The sequence below is a fragment of the Gossypium hirsutum genome, chromosome A10, assembly GCF_007990345.1.
Source record: "Gossypium hirsutum isolate 1008001.06 chromosome A10, Gossypium_hirsutum_v2.1, whole genome shotgun sequence".
NCBI classification, from domain to species: Eukaryota; Viridiplantae; Streptophyta; class Magnoliopsida; order Malvales; family Malvaceae; genus Gossypium; species Gossypium hirsutum.
This window is the reverse complement of record NC_053433.1, coordinates 107,633,321-107,651,912: the sequence shown is the minus strand read 5'-3', so window position 1 is coordinate 107,651,912 and position 18,592 is coordinate 107,633,321. Positions and strand designations below refer to the sequence as shown.

At 35.5% G+C, this 18,592-nt stretch overlaps 1 long non-coding RNA gene across 1 annotated transcript; it reads left to right on the top strand.

The window, feature by feature from the left end:
- Positions 1–3,822: 3,822 nt before the first annotated feature.
- LOC121207643 (uncharacterized) lies at positions 3,823–6,496 on the top strand. The gene is made up of 3 exons (XR_005902730.1): positions 3,823–4,083; positions 4,202–4,297; positions 6,414–6,496. It is a non-coding gene; the product is annotated as an uncharacterized lncRNA (long non-coding RNA).
- Positions 6,497–18,592: the final 12,096 nt, after the last annotated feature.

Sequence of the window (18,592 nt, the reverse complement as noted above, 5' to 3'; positions counted from 1 at the left end):
ATTAAGGATGAGGAATGGAGAGGAGGAGGAGGAAAATAAATATATGTGGAATACATGGAAACTATGGTATATGAAATATTGATATAATGAAATAAAATATATGTGTTTATAAGAAAACAGAAAGAGATTAAGGTTGACCAAAGCTTGGAAAATAGCCTAGGTATATTCCATACAGGCAAAGACACGACCATGTGTCTCAGCCGTGTATGGAACATGACTTTGGGACACGGGCATGTGGAGCCTTAAAGCATGAAATTTTCAAGATTTTTGTAAGTTCTCGGTTTAGTCCCGAACCCTTTCTAAAGTATGTTTTGGGCTTCGTAGACTTAAATAAGGGACTATGTGCAAGTGAATGAACGTTTTGAAATATGAATGAAATTTTATGGCCCGTATTTTAGTTTAATGTTTGTATGTTTGTCCGGTAATGTTCGTACCTTATCCCGGCCTCGAGTACGGGTAAGGGGTGTTACAGTAACAGTCCTTTCTTGGGTTGCCTTCCCTTCGATTTATCTAAGGTAGTTGACTTTTTAATGGGATATTTCCTCTTTTGTTTGGGTGGTTGTGCATCTTGCTACAAAACGTGGACCATAACGAAAGTGGTTAGAAAAAATAAATTTACTCAATATATTTAAGTGAAGAACAACATTGTACCTGTTAAGCATGTTCGTTTCCTTGTGTGCAAGACCGTTTGTTATGGCCATGTTGGCCACATTGAGTACATGTCATGATTAGGCCTTTCCCACTCAAGTAGCCAGGCTTCAATTTCTTCGGTTCATCTTTGGCTATCTTCCTATTCTTTTTGGGCTTACCAAGCATCCTCCTTTCAATAAAAGGTAACATTGGCTCAATGCCAATTTTTGCCCAATCGTGTGGCTCATTTATGGGCTGCATTGAAAATGAGTAAGCTTTCTTATAGGTTTCTACGTAATAACATTCATGCAGATAGTCATCTAGTTGAAGCCCTAGTTGATACATGGCGGTACACGCATGGGCACATGGAATCCCACTAATCTGCCAACTTCTACAACTACATATCCTTTAACTTAGGTCTACTGCATATTGATTCATTTTCTTATCTCACATCCATTTTCACCATTCCATATCAATTACCACTCTATACAATCCTTCTTGCTGGCATCAAACTTAGCTTTCACCAATGAACCATAATTTTTCTTCCACCCATTACATAGCTTCCTTTTTTTGTGCTAGCCAAAATTCTCCATGGACAGTTAGGAGAAGCAATACATTTCACAGCAACCCATTTCGATTCATTCTTAAGAAAATTTAGTTGTCTTCTACATCCTTTAGACTAATTTTGAATTGCAATCTTAAACAATTTTCTATCCTTAAACAACATTCTCAAACTAAATTTTAACGAATCTGATCGGTCATTGTATAAGGGAAACTTTTTTCTCCTTCTCTCACCATCTTCATGTTCTTCATCTTCATTTGACCCAACCAAGTTGCCATGTTCATTTGAGTCTCATACCTCAGTCTTATTCCCATCCAGCACTGCCTCAGACTCAACATCTCCACTAACTGCAGCAGCAACATTGTCCACTTCAACTAACATTGCAAAATCATTAGCAATTTCATCACCAACAGATGATCCAAAACCACTATCAATATATTCTCCAACAGTTGATCCTAAACTCATCTGTCCACCATTTTCCTCACCACCATACTCATCTGCCTCAAACTACGTAGCAGTCACACCCTCCTCATCGCCTTCTACCCCTTCAACATCACCCTTCCCAATAACTTGTACCCCATCTACATCACCCTCCCCATCAGCTTCTACCCTTCCGATCAGCTTGTACCCCTTCTATATCACCCTCCACATCAGCTTCTACTCCTTCAACATCACCCTCCCTGTTAGCTTGTACCTCTTCTACATCACCCTCATCATCAATTTCTACTCCTTTAACATCACACTCCCTATCAACTTGTACCCCTTCTACATCACCCTCATCATCAATTTCTACTCCTTTAACATCACCCTTCCCATCAACTTGTACCCCTTCAACATTACCCTCCCCATTAGCTTGTACCCCTACAACATCACTCTCCCCATCAGTTTCTACTCCTTCAACATCACTCTCCCTATCAGTTTCTACTCCTTCAACATCACTCTCCCTAGCAGTCATAGTAATATATCGTCTACAATGATAGGGTTATCCACCTCATGTTCAACATATAGGTTAATCTCCTTAAACTTAACCCAAAATTCCAGCATAGCTATTATGGTAATGTCATCATAAATCACCTTTAAACTATTTTGCAACCCTACTGTACTAGGCTCATGAAAATATATTAACATGACAGTGTGAAACCCTAACTCAATTTTCACTATTTTACATAATTCAAAATAGGATATTGTGTTTGGGTCCTCTTTAATCCTAATCACTTCCCCACCTACATATCTAACATATGGATCTTTTACAAAGTGCCCACCCTATGCAAAATAAGGTAATATTCCTCATCCCACGACATCTACAAGCATAAACAAACAATTTACTTAGAAAAACTGACAAAAAAAAAACAAAATTTACTACAACATAGGGACCACTTCTTTGAATACAATAGTAAACACTAAAACATTACTAAAAGTAAACAATACAACATAGTAAGCATCCACCCTTTTCGATATTCAAACATATTTCAAAAGCTTTTTGCTTGGAATTATTGATTTTCTATGCAGTTCGGTCCCTACATCTTATACCACACTATCACATCAGAAATCGACAACACTAAAAATTTTTAACCACCACTACTATTAAAAAACCCATTTTTTATGGCAATTGAAATTGCAGTAGACAACAACCCTATATTGTCATCGTAAACCCTTCGATTTTGGCTATTTAAACTATACCAAATTAAAAATAAAACAATAACCATACCATTTTCCCAAAAAAACCCAATCAAAAATCACCTACCTTTCAATTTGGGTTATAGAGTCTACCCTAATTGTATCATGAGATTTCTTTTGCAATTGAAATCTTTTTCTATTAAAGGTTTCTTGAAGACTGGAGATTGTTAAAGCTTTTTTTTTATCATAAGAGTTTTAGGGATTCCATGATTTAAGAATTATAGTTTTAGAGATTTCACGATTTGGAAATTACAGTTTTATGTTACAGTAGGTTTTAATTTTAGGGTTATTTTTTTCAAATTAATTTTTTCTTTTTAATTTTATATTTAATTCTTTTTTTGAGGTCATCTTCATCCTCGCACGCCACATAGGAGCTTTGTTGATCGACGTTTGACTAACGGTCAACTAACATTTCTCGTTAAAATTGGGCAGATTTGTGAAAAAATTGTACCTTGAGGGCCTCAATAAAAAAATGTCAATGGCACAAAACAAAAAAACCCATAACCTTTGAGGGTATTTTCTACAATTATGCCTTAATTTTAATAGGGTTTTGAAATTGTAATGATTTTATAATAAGGGATAAATTGAATTTCTTTTCAAATATTGAGTGTTAAATTGAATTTTTCCTAGGTAGTGATTGAAAATTGAAAATTTGGATTTGGATTTGGATTTGGATTTATATTTAGATTTTAAAATTTTTGTTTTGAAATTTATAATTTATGATTTTATTATTTTCAAATTCTTGACTTAGGAATTAAAATATCTGAAATTTAAGGCTCCATTTGTTTTCTAGTAAAACATTTTCCATAAAATACTTTCCTTGTTTTACGGTGTTTGTTTGATGGAAAATGAAGTCCCATGTAAATCATTCTCCAAACATGGGAAACTGGGGCTTAGTTTAAGGAAAATGTCTTACCCCTTTTTTTTCGGTAAGACATTTTCCAATCTTTCTCTCTTCACATCCTAGCAAAGAAAAAGCCTCTTCCCCTTCCCCTTCATTGCGACCTCGACCCAGTGCTTTTTGTCGGTGTCTTCCCCCTTTTTCGCATCTTCTTCAAAACTATGGTCCTAACCCAGTCGTCCCCATAGCCTATAAGGAAGAATTCCATGAAACGATGGATTACTTTTGAGCCATCTACAAAGCTGATGAACGCTCTCCTCATGCCCTTCGCCTCACTCGACAAGCCATCCATCTTAATCATGGAAATTACACTGTGAATTTTTATATATGCATTTGTTTTTGTTGTTTCTTCTTTTAATGGCCTCTTTTTCGATGCTCAAAATCTATAAATCTTTATTGTTTATGATGCTAATGAAGGTTTGGCATTTTAGGTGACTCGTGCTCAAAGCACTTAATGTTGATTTGGACGAGGATTTGGATTTTCTTCAATGGATTGATAATTCTAACTCTAAGAACTATCAATTATAGTAAGTTTTATCTTTCAATTTAATTCATTCCTTTTTTTCATACATGAAGAATTTTTTTTTGTCTTGATTGGCATTTTAGATGTTCATAATGATTGGTCTTTGGGTGTTGAAGGATCACATCATACTTTTGTATCTATATTTCAATATATGAAAAATGCAAGTGTCAAAGTATTATTTGGAAAATGAAAAGTCCCCCCTGTTTGCAATTTATAATTTGTACACAAGCACTGAGATCATAACTTCAAAATCTAATAAGTAAAACAATGACTTGTTGTAAATTTGATTTCAACTGTGTTTTTTCTTTTAAATAATTTTATTTATTCCTGCGAGTTTTTGATGTTTTCAATTATATGCTTTCACTTTCATTCATAGCTTAGCAAACATGCATGTTATGTTTTAATCTTTTAATTGTATACTTAATACAATATCGAAATAGTCATTGAATCTTGATAAAAGACAAGTTTAGAAAGAATTCATTCTCCTATCATGTTGTTCAAATTGTTGATCAGATATGTAGCACTTACAATGGGATCAAACTTGAAAATCTTATAAGTGAAACTATCGCTTCTCAAAAAAATTTTAGGTTTTAAATGAATTTTCAGAATCTTGTGATTTTATTTGTTCCATGCATGATTTTTAGAATCCTATACTTGATCATTGGATATTCTGCTTTGAAGTGTTCAATATAATCTTTCATGGTTGAGCTTGATTAGTAGTTTTAACATTTTCTTGTGCTATCAGTTCACTTGTTGTAACAATGGGATAGACATATCTTTGTTAGATGTCAGTTGTTCCTAAGTTGTTATTTCTGTTGCTTATTTCTTTCTATTGTTTATGATTTTTTTAGTTGAATGATTTGCTATCTTTTTTGTTATAATTTAGGTTGATGTTTCCTGCGGTAATGTTGGATGTAGGAAAAATTGGAAAGAGGTATGACATGGGTTAGTGCACTAGGGATATAAGTAAAACCGACTACAACAATTGCTTAGATACTCAGCTAATGACATTTAGAACCATAATTAGAAATAAGAGAGGATGGTAAGTGTATGGATCAATTTGCGATATGTGGTACCGTGATTACCAGTTCTATTCAAACTTTTCCATCACTGCAAATAATGGTGAGTTACCATCAACTTCGATCATTGTTATGTTCGTTTCAAGTGTACACCACTTTAATAACCCAATTTTAGTGGTGTCAGAAATAGTGATTTCAAGACCACAATTTCGATGAGAGAATACATATTTTATTATCTATTTAGAGTCTATGGGATTGTATTAGGGTTGTATTAAAGTTCCGTTAAGAAATTTTGAGGTTTATATAGTTAATTAATTCAAAAGGACTAAATCATAAAAGTTACAAAAGTGGATTTCTATTAGTCAAAAGGATTAAATGCCTATGGAAAGGTAAATTAAGGGATCTAGTAGGTAATTATTCCATTCATATTTATGGTGGATAAAGATGGACATGATTGAGTTATTTTATAAGTTATATCGTAAGGGTAAATAAGTAATTTAATAAATAAATGCTTAAACATGAGAGAATTAGCTATCATCTTTCTTATTTCATCTTGCTATTGTCAAAATTCCATTGTTAAGTTAAAGAAATATTCGGCCAAGCACCTTTTGATGCATAGTATGTGATTTTGATTTTGTTTTTAGTTATTTTTATGTTTTCGAGCTCGTTTTAGCTTAAACTACTTAGCTCAGGGGTTAGTTTGCAGAACTTTTAAAGATTGAGGGACTTTTCATGATTGTTTTTGAATGTTTTTTATGTTAATTGATATATTATTACTCTTGGTTGTTAAACAAAAGCGTTTTGTTAAAGGATTTTTATTGAATTTAGGGTTTAAAGACTTATTCAAGAAAATAGTAAAACTTTATGGTAACATTATGAAATGATGGTTTAAGTGGGTTGATATGAGTCTTTAAGAGGTTCATTTAGCATGTATAGAGGGTAAAAAAATAGTATTTTTACAAGTTTCGAGCTTAATGACTAATTTATGAAAAAGTTAAAATAGGAAGGTAAATTTGTAATTTTACGATAATGTGAATTATAGATTGAATGGAATGCTTGTAGTTAATTGAAGTACTTAATTGAATGAAATTATCTATTTAGATCAAGGTAAAGAACAGTCAAACTTAAATTGAGGAAAGGCGAAAGCTTTGGATTAATCTCCAACTCTACTTCTACGACTATAGTTATCGAGGTAAGTTCGTATGAATTATAATTGTATTAATGATAGTTAAATTGATTATCTGCCATATTATGTTAGTAATAAACAGACTTGACTATACATATATTAATGTGTTGAGTAATTGACAGATAAGTAATCCAGTTTCAACCTTAAGAATTCTTAAGATACGAATGACATTTCATTAGGGATTTCATGTTTCGGGTACTAGCCTTGAATGTCCTACCGATGGTTGAGGTCCTGCATTTCTTGCGGATTCTCCATAGCTCGTGTGAGAAACATCATGTAGCTAACATTCTGACCCATAGCTCGTGTGAGTAAGCCCACTTCAAGCTCATGTGAGCACTATTAAAAAGGAAGAGTTACGGTTATAAGGAAAGGCACACTATGTGTGAGTATTCCTGAGTATCCAATGTAATTCTATATGGTTCAACAAGTAAGTAAAGGAAATGGCATGGTATGTATACAATTGGGTATTGGTTCATGATCTTATGGAAATGTTAATGTGATAAATGATGTGTACATGAAAATCTATTTATGATATGGTTGAACTTATATGTATCATGTATGAACTTACTAAATTGTGAGTTTGATGGTACTAATATAGGATTTTATTAAGCTTATGGTCTTGGTAATGATGTTATGCTTATTCTATATATTGTGCTTAAGAATGGTAAGTTATGCTTGAGTTTATACAGACTTACTAAGCACTAGTTGCTTACGTAGTTATTTTCCTTTGTTTCGTGGATTATCGAAAGCTCGGTCCGTTGAAAGCTTGTCGAAGATCTATCACACTATCCAATAATCATTTCGGTAGTTTTGAGTTATTTTTTGCCAAGGTTATAAATGGCATGTATAGGACCTTTTATAATGGCAATTCTTGAATGTGTTAAGGGTGAATTTGGTTTATATATGCTTTTAGAGTTTATGTTTTGTTTGATAGACTTTTAATACCTTGACAAATTTAAGTTATTTTGGCCACTTTTAGGTACTTGTAATATATTATCCTTTTTGGTATGTTTGTGATGATATGTAAATGGTTATAAGTGATGTCATTTGGCAGTTAAAGGAACTAGGTTTTGTGCTTGAGATGTGATTATATTGCTTTGTTATGGTTAATGATGTTTTGGTATAAATGTGGTGCCTTTGAATGGCATATTGGTTAGGTGAAATAGGTTGACTGAATTGGTATGTTTTTATGTGATTGAAAGGTGTTTAGGTCTTTTGAATGTATGCACAGATGGAATGTTTGGTTGCGTATATTTTGGTCTTGAAATGGCTTGATTTTAGGGTCAAATTACAGAGCACACGGCCTAGGGCACGGGCTGTCACATGGCCGTGTGACACACACGACCGTGTGCTACTTGTTATTTTTTGTGTAAATTTCACACGGCCTATGACACGGCCTGTAACGCCCCGATTTTTTGGCTTGGAAGTATTGGGCCTTGAGTCTGGGTTCGGGTAGAAGACGGCTCGAATAATTTGGATGTTATTATTATTTTTATTATTATTTCGTATGTCTAGTTTAGTAATTAAATAAATTATGAAAGGTTTATGGTGTGGAAAAAAGGGTCTAAGGCTCGGTCCATAGCTTTATCAAAATTCTTAAATTTTGCCTCTTAAGGGAATCCGGGCTGGAGACCTTATTAATAATTTGGGCTGAGTTTTAGCACAAGCAGGCATCTGGCCTAGTGGCTAAGGACGCTAGGAGGGCATGGGAGGTTCCTGGGTTCAAGGCACGGCGCGCGCAAATTGGGTGTTTGTTATGGTTAATAATATTCAGGTTGCGGTTGGAATAGGAGTTAAAAGGAGTTGCGAGCATAATCCAACACAAGGAGCTCCTGTGGCGCAGTGGTAGTAGCATGCTGGGCACACGGAGAGGGCGTAGATTTGAGTCCTTGCGTGAGCGAATTCCGTTTTATTTTTAAAGCGGGCCAGAACTGAAGCAGGTAAGGGTTATAAATTAATTGAGAGAGGATTATGTCATGAAAGGAACTTCGGTGCAGTGGCAAGCAGCTTGTGTGTGGGTTTAGAAGGTCGCGAGTTCGAGATGTACAGCAGGATAAGTTTCCTTTTTATTTCGCAAGTAACCAGAGCTTCAGCAGGTAAGGGTTATAATTAATTGTTACCCTACATTAGTAAAGAAGGAAGCATGGTGTATTGGCCAGCATCACGGGCGAAGGCGCAAGGACGGATGGAGGTCTAGGGTTCGAGCCTTACCTAGCGCACAGAAGGCTTGGGTTTTTGCTGCATGCGTGGGGAAGGAGTTGAGGTCTGATCAGGACTTCTGGCAGCATGCTGAAGCGGTGCAAGGGGTGGATGAGGATGCTGCTAATCAGTGGAAGAGTTTGAGCTGATCAGGGGATTGGGTAAGGATGAGATAAAGGAGGAAATTTAGGAGTTGAACAAGGAGCTTGGTGTTGGCTGAATGTTGGACTCTTGAGAAGCAACAGTTGGCCGGCCAATGGTCTTTAGTATATTCGGCTAGGTCTATGTGCCATTATTTTTTTTTTCTTTGTTTCTTTGTCGAATATTATTTCCCTTCTCCCCTCTCTTTCATTCATCTTTTCTTTTCTTTTCTCCATAGCCGAACCCATACTCTCCTCTCTCTGTCTCTTCCCTTATTTTCCTTTCTTTATTATTTCGCAGTAGTCGAATCTCATCATAGCCGAACCTCTATTCTTTTCTTCCTTAAAAAGCCGAAACCCTCATACCTGTAGTATAGGAAGCCGAATCTTTGGCTACTTGAATCTGCTTCTTCTTGTAACTACGGTGGATTGGAGTTAAGATCATAGATAGGAGCACTTTTCTGGGCCGAACAACGATTGGTAAGTTGTCGAATAACTTCCGTTAATTATTTATGATTTAAGATAAAAGCCGAAACCCCTTAAGGGTGGCTAGCATTTGGACTACGGGCGTTGGTGCCTCTTTCTTTTTCATTGTGTAAGCGTTAGCATGGTCAATGGAGCGTGCAGTGAAGGGTTTGAAGACTGATTCGGATTGGATCTCTAGATCTAATCCATATTTCGACAAAAAGGTAAGAACTCTAGGGTCTAAGGGAATGTTGGCCGAATATGGTAAGGGGGAGATAGTACGTAGCTTGTTTTCAGTTTGTAGACTGACGTTTAGTAACTCAATTGTAGGCAACTCGTGAGTGGATCTCGCCAGCGTACCGCTACAAGTCAGGTGTGTAAATGACACCCACTCATAGACTAGATCGGCAAAAGCCGAAATGCCGAAATGCCGAAAAGCCGGCATCTTGTGAACTTGCGAGCGTGCGAGCGCTTGTGAGGTGGTTTGTTTGTTAATTTTGGTAATCACAAGCGGTATGATTGTAGAGTGCGCAAATTCATGCACTTCGGTATATTTGGGCTTAATGGGCCGAAAACAGGTTAATGGGCCAACGGGCCCAATTCGGTAAAAACGCTCGGTAAGTGTTTCTGTTAATGCGTTAATGACTGTAACATGTAAGTAAACCCTAAAATAGTTAAATTTACTAAAATACCCTTAAGTATGAAAATTACCACTATACCCCTAGGTGCAAAATTACCATTATACCCCTAGGGTTAGTTTTGACTGAGATGCATGATATTCTGATTCTGTTTGTTGTATGCCATGACATGTATATCTGTTTCATGGGATATGGGTTATATTGATGGAGGAAGCGTTCTGGTGGCTATGCCACAAATATCTGTTTCTGGTGGCTCTGCCACAAATATCTGATTCTGGTGGCACTGCCACAAATATCTGTATCTGGTGACTCTGTCACAAAATCTATTCTGGCAGCCATGCTGCAAACTTGTGATGTGTAGCGGATGGGTGGGTCGAGTAGTCTCCTTACATGGTGTAAGGTTGGCACGGGGGTGTATACGGATGGATATGGGTTGGGTTTTCTGCATACATGATATATTTGTTCTGTTTTTGTTATGGGCCTATGGACTTCATTCTGAATTCTGTATAGGGCTAAGGCCTAACTTAATCTGTTTCTGTGGTTTGAACTGATCTGGACTATGGTTGGGTTATTTTACACACTGAGTTTTCCAAACTCACCCCTTAATTTTATCCATGCAAGTAACCCTCAACCATAATGGACTTGGAGCTGTGAGGGATTCGGAGTGGCCACATGTTTTGCAAGCTTGATTTTCTTCTTATGACTTGATTAGTTTTTATTTACTTTAATTATTTTGGGTTTAAGTTGTAATAAGGCTGCTTTAATTATTTTTAATTGCTTTAGTATGATTATTAGCTTAGGCATGATATTGATTTAAATGTTTGGAATTGAATAGCTCTAGGGCACGTTTTAAAGAAATTACCTGAATTCAAAATATCGTGAAACAAGACAAAGCTTCCATAACGAAAACGTTTTCAAAAATTAATAAGTGCTTTCAAAGGCTTAAAACGAAGTGGATTTTCCTGAACAATCATTCAGTTCAAGTGTGGCAATGGTCGTGTGCATGTCTAGGAGTGGATCCATGGAGAGCTTGGTACTTAAGCAGTCTGATAGACTCACCTCTTCTTTTCTGGTATCCTACCTGGTGCACAGCTTCCATTCACTTTAACCTATAACGAAGATATTCTTTAAACACTAAGAAAGATTTTAGATAAAACATGAGTTTTACAGCAACATTTCAATATGACACGCCGGATTCGGCTGTAACGTCTGGGCCGGGTTTGGGGTGTTACACAGCCGTGTTTCACAAGTCAAAGAGTTACACAATCTGGCACATGGCCTGCGAGACGACCAATTGGCCTAACTCAATGAGTTACACGATCTGACACACGACCTGTGACGTAGTTGTATGACCTAACTCAGTAAGTTACACAATTTAAAACACGGGCTAGGATACAACCGTGTGTCCCTTTGTTTGATTGTTACACGATTTAGGCTGTCACATGGGCTGGCCACACGGCCGTGTGGCCCCTGTTTTCAAAATTTTCAACTTTTTCCCAAATTTTTTGATTTATTTTTATTTAGTCCTGAATCATTTCTAAACTGATTTTAGAGCCTCGAAGGCCCGGTTCAAGGCCCAAATGTACATGTATGCTAAGGTTATAATGAGTTTTAGGTAATTATTGTTAAATGACATTATTGATATGTTTTGATATTAATTGTTTAGATTTGTATGGTAATGCTCCGTAACCCTAATCTAGCGGCGGACACGGGTTAAAGGTGTTACAACCGCAAAAATTTTACTAACTACTAAAATACTTGAGATTATTTTGATACAAATGAAATTGAACCCTTTCTTTAATGCTAAAACAAGTGTTAGGAGATTGTCCTTTCAAGGAGTTGCAACTAGCATAACAATGGCAGACCTAGTGTTTATATTTTTGCCATAATCATTCATTGGCTATTCAATCATGGTCGGCAGCCAACATGGTTATTTTGACTGATGCAGAAGGGTCCACTAAAACCAGATTTACATATTCTTGTGTAATCTACTTTCTTAGATCAAGGAATTTCTTTTTGTCATTGATTTTTTTCTCTTTGAATCTTTTCTTTGGCACTGGTTCTTAATATTTAATTTGATGTATTTATTTATAAATAAATTATAGCAATATATGTAAAAACAATGTAAAATAAAAATCTAATGGATATAAAATAAACTCAATTAAACAATGAAAAGACGACAAATTCTTAAATGTATGTTTTTTCATTTAAAGCAGTTTTTATGAAATATTTTTCAAAAATCTGCCAAACAACAGAAAATATTTTACACAAATTCATCCAAACACCAGGAAATATTAGATTTTCCAGAAAAATAAGTCATTTTTTCAAAAATCATTTTTCGAAAACCATTTTCAGTCCAACAAACGGACCTTGAGATTTCAATTAATTCAAATTCATTGTTTGAATAATTCAAATTTAGATTTAGCATTCAGCTAATTCTAAGTTTTGAAAACATTTTATTTTTAAGATTTAATTATATAGGAAGATTTTGAACATTGTTGTTTGAATCGAGCTAGATCGACCGGTTGAATCGGGAACCGACTAGGGTACCAATTTGGAGAAAAGCATTAGGCCGGTTGACCTAGAAATTGGTACAAACTGATTGATTGGGCGGTTGAATCGATTGAATCAAAAATTTTAATGATTTATTTAATAGAACCGGGCAAATTGGTCAGATCATACTAGTCAAATTGATTGAACCGGTTGGACCATCAAATTGGTGGCTTAATTATGGAAATTATAAATTAATATTTAGGGGTTTATAAATTAAAATTTTGGAAATTATGATTAAATTAAATTTTTGAATATTTATAATGTATTAAATTAAATGCATGAAGCTTCCTCACTGTTTGTAGAATTGGACCAAATTGGAGGGTAGGACCAATTGGATTGAGAATTGGTTGGGGTACCAATTCAAAATAAAGGGTCAGATTGGTTGACTTGTGAACTGATCAGATCAACCAAACCAATGGTTGAACCAGTTGAACCGTTTTTTATATTTTTTAAAATATTTTTAATAATTTATTCAGTCAAACTGGTTGAATCGTTAATCAATGATTTGACCAATGCCCTACCGGTTCAATTTTTTTTTCAGTAGAAGAGAATAAAACTAAGTGATTACATTGAATAGTCAACCCCTTGTATAGACATTCATATCATCACGCAGAACTCCTTGTATTGAACTTGTTGAGTCCATAAATACTAATAGACTTGGCGTACCATTATTCGCGTACTTAGCCATTTAATCAGCAGTCATATTTTGAGACCTTTAGATATGACGAATTCTTATTTTCTAATTTCGTTCAAAGAGGCAACTAATTAAACGTAACTCTATCAATCTACTAGAAGTAACTCCACTAGCTAGCAGTCTCTACTAAAAGAGCCTGAAATTAAAATTAATTAATTATTGTTTGGGATTTCAAAAAAGTGTGAAAGAAAAGAGAACAAAAAAGTTCTCATTGTTTTTAATTAAAATTCCAAATTTGAGTCCATAATTAGAGTTAAAGTCCAAGTTCAATCCCAAACCAAGGGAGCCCAAATCTTTGGTTTTCTTAGTTTATTTAGGCTCGTTTCTAAGCTCAGTCCAATATTCGATTCTAATGTGTCGTCGTTTAGGTGGTGTGGGGTTAAAGTGCATTCAATGCATTTAACCACTAGCTAATATGTATTGATTATATTTTATATTATATTTATTATTTAATTTAAATTTTCATACTGAAGCTCGATTAAGTTTGCATGTATTCAAATTTAAGGTCGAATTTGACTAAATAATTAACCTTAGGATTAGTAATAGAGCAATACTGTAACTTAACAATTATATTTAAAAATATATATGAAAAATAAAAAGTGAGATTACGCTCACAAGTCATTTTAGCCTCTCTCTTTTTTCTTAGACAATTGATTACATGAAAAGGTGTTGGGATCACCCAACCCATACCAGTTCAGACAAGTAATCAAAAGTAGCCAAACTATGCCAAAACAGAGCACAAACAACCAGAAAAATAGCAAACTCCAAAATAGATTACCAATATGCTCTAAACAAGGTTTTCCTCGACAAACCTGCTTTAGCCAAGGCTTCCACCGTTCCATTCTTACATTGATTTGTGACTTCAATCGTAATCTCAACCATTCACCTTAAACTTCCTTCAATATTAGCGAACAAATTCCTAAACGACCATGACCGAAGACAACTATATTTCAACCAATCTAAAACAATAATTGAATCGCATTCTATGATTAAAGGGACCTGCTCCTTCTAAATCAACTCTATAACCATCTTTGCAGCCTCTTTAATTGCCATTAGAACCGCCATTTCCAAGCCCCCCACTGCACATCTACTAGAAAATAAAGCTGAAACCACCCCCTTATCATCCCTCAACACTCCTCCACAAGCCGCTATCTCATTTATAACAACCCCTGTCACATTGAATTTTATCCTACCCATGGGAGAAGGATCCCAAACCAAGTCCGGAGTCCTTTTCGATCTTCCACCCATACAACATTTCACCGGCCAGCTCCTCCAATCACTTTTCAAAAAGATACATTCATTATGGACAGCCCTTGCCCACATTAACGCTCTCATTGTAGAATGAAACAATAAATCATCAAAATTGTAACCAACCTTTCAAACACTTTACCATTCCGACATAGCCACACAGTCCAACAAGACGCGGCAATCGCCACTAACCATAAGCTTTTTTGCAAACCTATCAGGGGCATGTTCCAGCACAAAGTAAAGAACTCACCAAAATTCACCACATTCTTCCAATCAAAACTTCACCAATTAAAAAAACGAGACCAAAAACTATTAATAAAAGGACATAGAAAAACAAATGATTAACATTTTTTGTAACTCAGTCACACCAAGGATAGCCACTAGATAACGGATCCAGCTGTATCCCCCACCTAATCAAAAAATCTTTCGTTGGTACACGATTAATTGCCAACATCCACATAAAATTACACACTCTTAGTGGAACCTTCAATTTCCAAATTCTATCGAACGGAAAATCAATAGCACTCGTTCCATCAACAGACAACAAGTATGATAACTTCTTCACTGAGAACTGCCCCCACTATCGTGAATCCACAATATATGATCCTCCACATCCACGTTCAATTCTAAAGTCCCCACCAATGACTTCAATTTATCCACCATGCAACTCTCTTTATCTAACTACTTTCTCGAAAAATCTCTATCCCACTGTACCTCTTCAAATCTATTATTCGTGGCCACTTCATAAACCAAACTATTCTTAACCGTTGCTAGTCTAAAGAGTCTCGGAAATTCCACTTTTAGTGATAAGTTCCTGCACCACACATCCTCCCAAAATAACACCGATTTCCCATTTCCAATCACCCATCTAAAACAATTCTACCCAATCCATTTAGACACCTTCTCACTTTTGGAATTTTCCACAATACCATGCCAAACTACTGATATTTCCTTTGTCTTGGTCATCTTCAATCTCCAGTTTTGCTTTGACGAACCATACTTTGATTTTATCACCTTCCTCTACAAAGAATTCTTTTCCATAGCGAATCTCCAACCCCATTTTGCCATAAGAGCGCGGTTTTTTACCTTGAGATTAACCACACCAGCTGCTCCCAACTTTCTCGATAGACGCACTCTATCCCATCTTACCCTCGCCATTTTTCTTGTAATTTCTGATACTTCCCATAAGTACTGTCTTCTGGTTCTGTCAATGCTATTAATCACAGTAGCCGATGCTTGAAGTAAGGACATAAAATAGATAGGAAGGGAAGACAGAACTGAGTTAATTAGCAGTACTCTTGTAGCGACAGCGTCTTACACTTCCAACCTACCAACCTCTTTCTAAATGTTTCCACAATAGGCTCCCAAGTAGCAATTTTTCTAGGATCAACACCTAACGGAATCCCAAGGTAATTAAGAGGTAACGTTCCAATCTTGCATCGACAAAGGGCAGTCATACGCCAACAAAATTCCTCGTTTAGATTCTTATATAAAACATACATCGATCTGTTCTAGTTTTACAAATCATCCTTTTAAGAGAACTTTTTTTCACTTCCGACGAAAAACCACTGGACCCCCATCGGACGTCTACTGGATCATTAAAACTTCATCATTGCCTTTCTTCAAGTCTCATAATATCCTCCACCACTTCTTGATCATCTCCCCGAACACTGAAGTCGAGTTTTTTTGCCAATTTCCCAAGCTTTCCTTGCCTCTCTGATATCACCCTTTTCCTATTGCAGATATCTGAATCCGACAACGACACATTCACGACCGCATCTTCTTTGTCCACTTTTCCTTTTCCTCTTTGTTTTTTCATTGCCCTATCTCTCTTCCTCTTCTCCTTTATCGAAAGAACTTTGTCCTGAATGTCAAGCATGAATTGGACCTTCCTACCATTTGATTTCCGGTTCTTGCGATTCGACAATACTAAATTATTCTCCACTGTATCACTTTCTCCTTTTGAGTTTTAGAAATGCTCCTTTCTGCTACGTTAGATGAATTTTTTACAATTTCTAAATTTGCTTCAAGGCCCAACACAGCCTTATGGATTAATTGATTTCTATTATCTTCTTGGACTCCCATCTCAATGCCCACTCCTATTTCACCCAAAGAAAAGCCCATATTTATCACACCAGCACTAGCATGATTACTTGACCCATGGAAGCCCCTTTCACCCTCCTCATTTTCGGCCCTTACTGCATCAAATAACTCTTCTTCCAAACTAAACACGTTCTGATGCAGGGACTGGCTTCCAACTTTGTCATTTGGTTTCTCAATGAACATAGCATTGATTGCCTCCTCTTCTCAACCACGTTCCTCACCTGATAGCTTATCCGACCTAAGGCCTAGCACCAATTCGAATTCTGACACGATGTACTCAGACCTATCCTGCTCAATATTCTTCCCATTGCCTCCATTGTTACCCATCAAGGACCTGCTCACATCTTCAACTTCAGACAACCCCTGTTCTACCACTCTAATGGGAAACCTGGAACTCCCCACCTCTAGAAAATTCAAATCGTCAACCTTTTCTGGTTTCATGACACTCACCAGCATTGGCATACTAGCAAAACAACTCGCCTTGTTTGGGTTCTTGCCCAGTGAGATTAAATCACCCTATACCCTTGCTAGTCTTTTAAAAGACTCGTAATTCCAGCAGTGTAACGGAACTCCAGCCACATCTATCCATGCTACCCTCTCTTCCACCATTAATTCCGACCAAGGTTCGATTGAAACAAAGAACTCTCGCAAATAACCCCCAATCGTTCTGTTTCAAAAATCCCAAACAGCTCCTCGTCTGGTATGTCGACCAAGAAGAATCTACCTTGGATTCTTCTGATTCTAATCTCCCCTAATCCTGCCTTTATGATTCTTTCTTGTAGGTTCTTAATATTGCAGCAGGTAGCTGTCTCACCCACCACACATCTTTGTAATTTCCATAACCGTTCCTCCTCAACGTGTCCCTTAAACGCAATAAAATTTTTCTCTGTTCTGACGTTGTCATTCTCTGTATTCGTCATTCCAAACTAACTCTTCAAAGAACATATGCCTCTTTCCACTCTATCTTCATCTTTCAATTTTTCATATTCCTTTTTTTTTTTCCATTTTTCCATTGCTCCCCATAACCACGTTGTCTTCTTCTCGTCTTTTCTTCTTCCATATTTGTCTCTCCTTCCTTTGAACTTAGCTAAGTCCACCCATATTCTATTTCCAATAATCACAAAACCATTTAATCTATTTATCGCCCTTCTTGCATTCGTCATATTGCTTAATCTCACAAACCCAAATCTTTTACCTTCCTTACTCCTTTTCGCTCGTATAAAAGCAACTAAAACTTCCCCATGAAATCTAAACATCACCCATAATCCCTTCCAATGAATTGACAATGGGATATTTAGCACAAAAACAGTTATCAAAGACAACTCTTTTCCATATTATAAAGCTTAAATTGGACTTAAACAACGATAGTTTGAACTCAACTGATAAATAAAAAAATAATTTTTTTAAATTAAATTTAAATAGTTTATGAACACTAATATCTCATTTACACCTATTAATTGAATTGAAAATTGCTAGTTGAACTACTTATACTTTATCCAAAAATAATGACTTATTTATGTGTAAAACAAAGTTTGGGTTTCTTTATCCAAAAATTTTGGCCATTTTTATTAAGATTTTGGGCATTTTCAATTCAATTCTTGGGTGATTCTACAATTCAATTTTTATTCTATTTTTACTTACCATGATTTTATAATGATAACAGTTTTATTAATTTCTTTTGTTCCTGATTTCTTGTGAGTATGAATTTTTCTAATTTTTTTCTACTTTTCATGTTTTTTTTATGAATGTTTACCTTATTTTGATTTTAAATTTTTCTTAATAATTGAATGAATCAATTAAACTCAAAGTCAAACTTAATTCGACTTTTTTATTCCTTAATTTTATAAAAAATAAAAATAAAAAATTTGAAATAGATTTATCAAATCAAACCAACTAAAAACAAATTAAAAAAGATAATGATCATCAAAGTCCAATCATTCGGTTCATAACATTACAAAAAGTAAAAGTATAATGATGTTTTTAGCTCTCCAACTTAAAAAAAAATTATCTTAGTCATTCACCTCAAAATAGATGGATATACACGTGGATTGAAA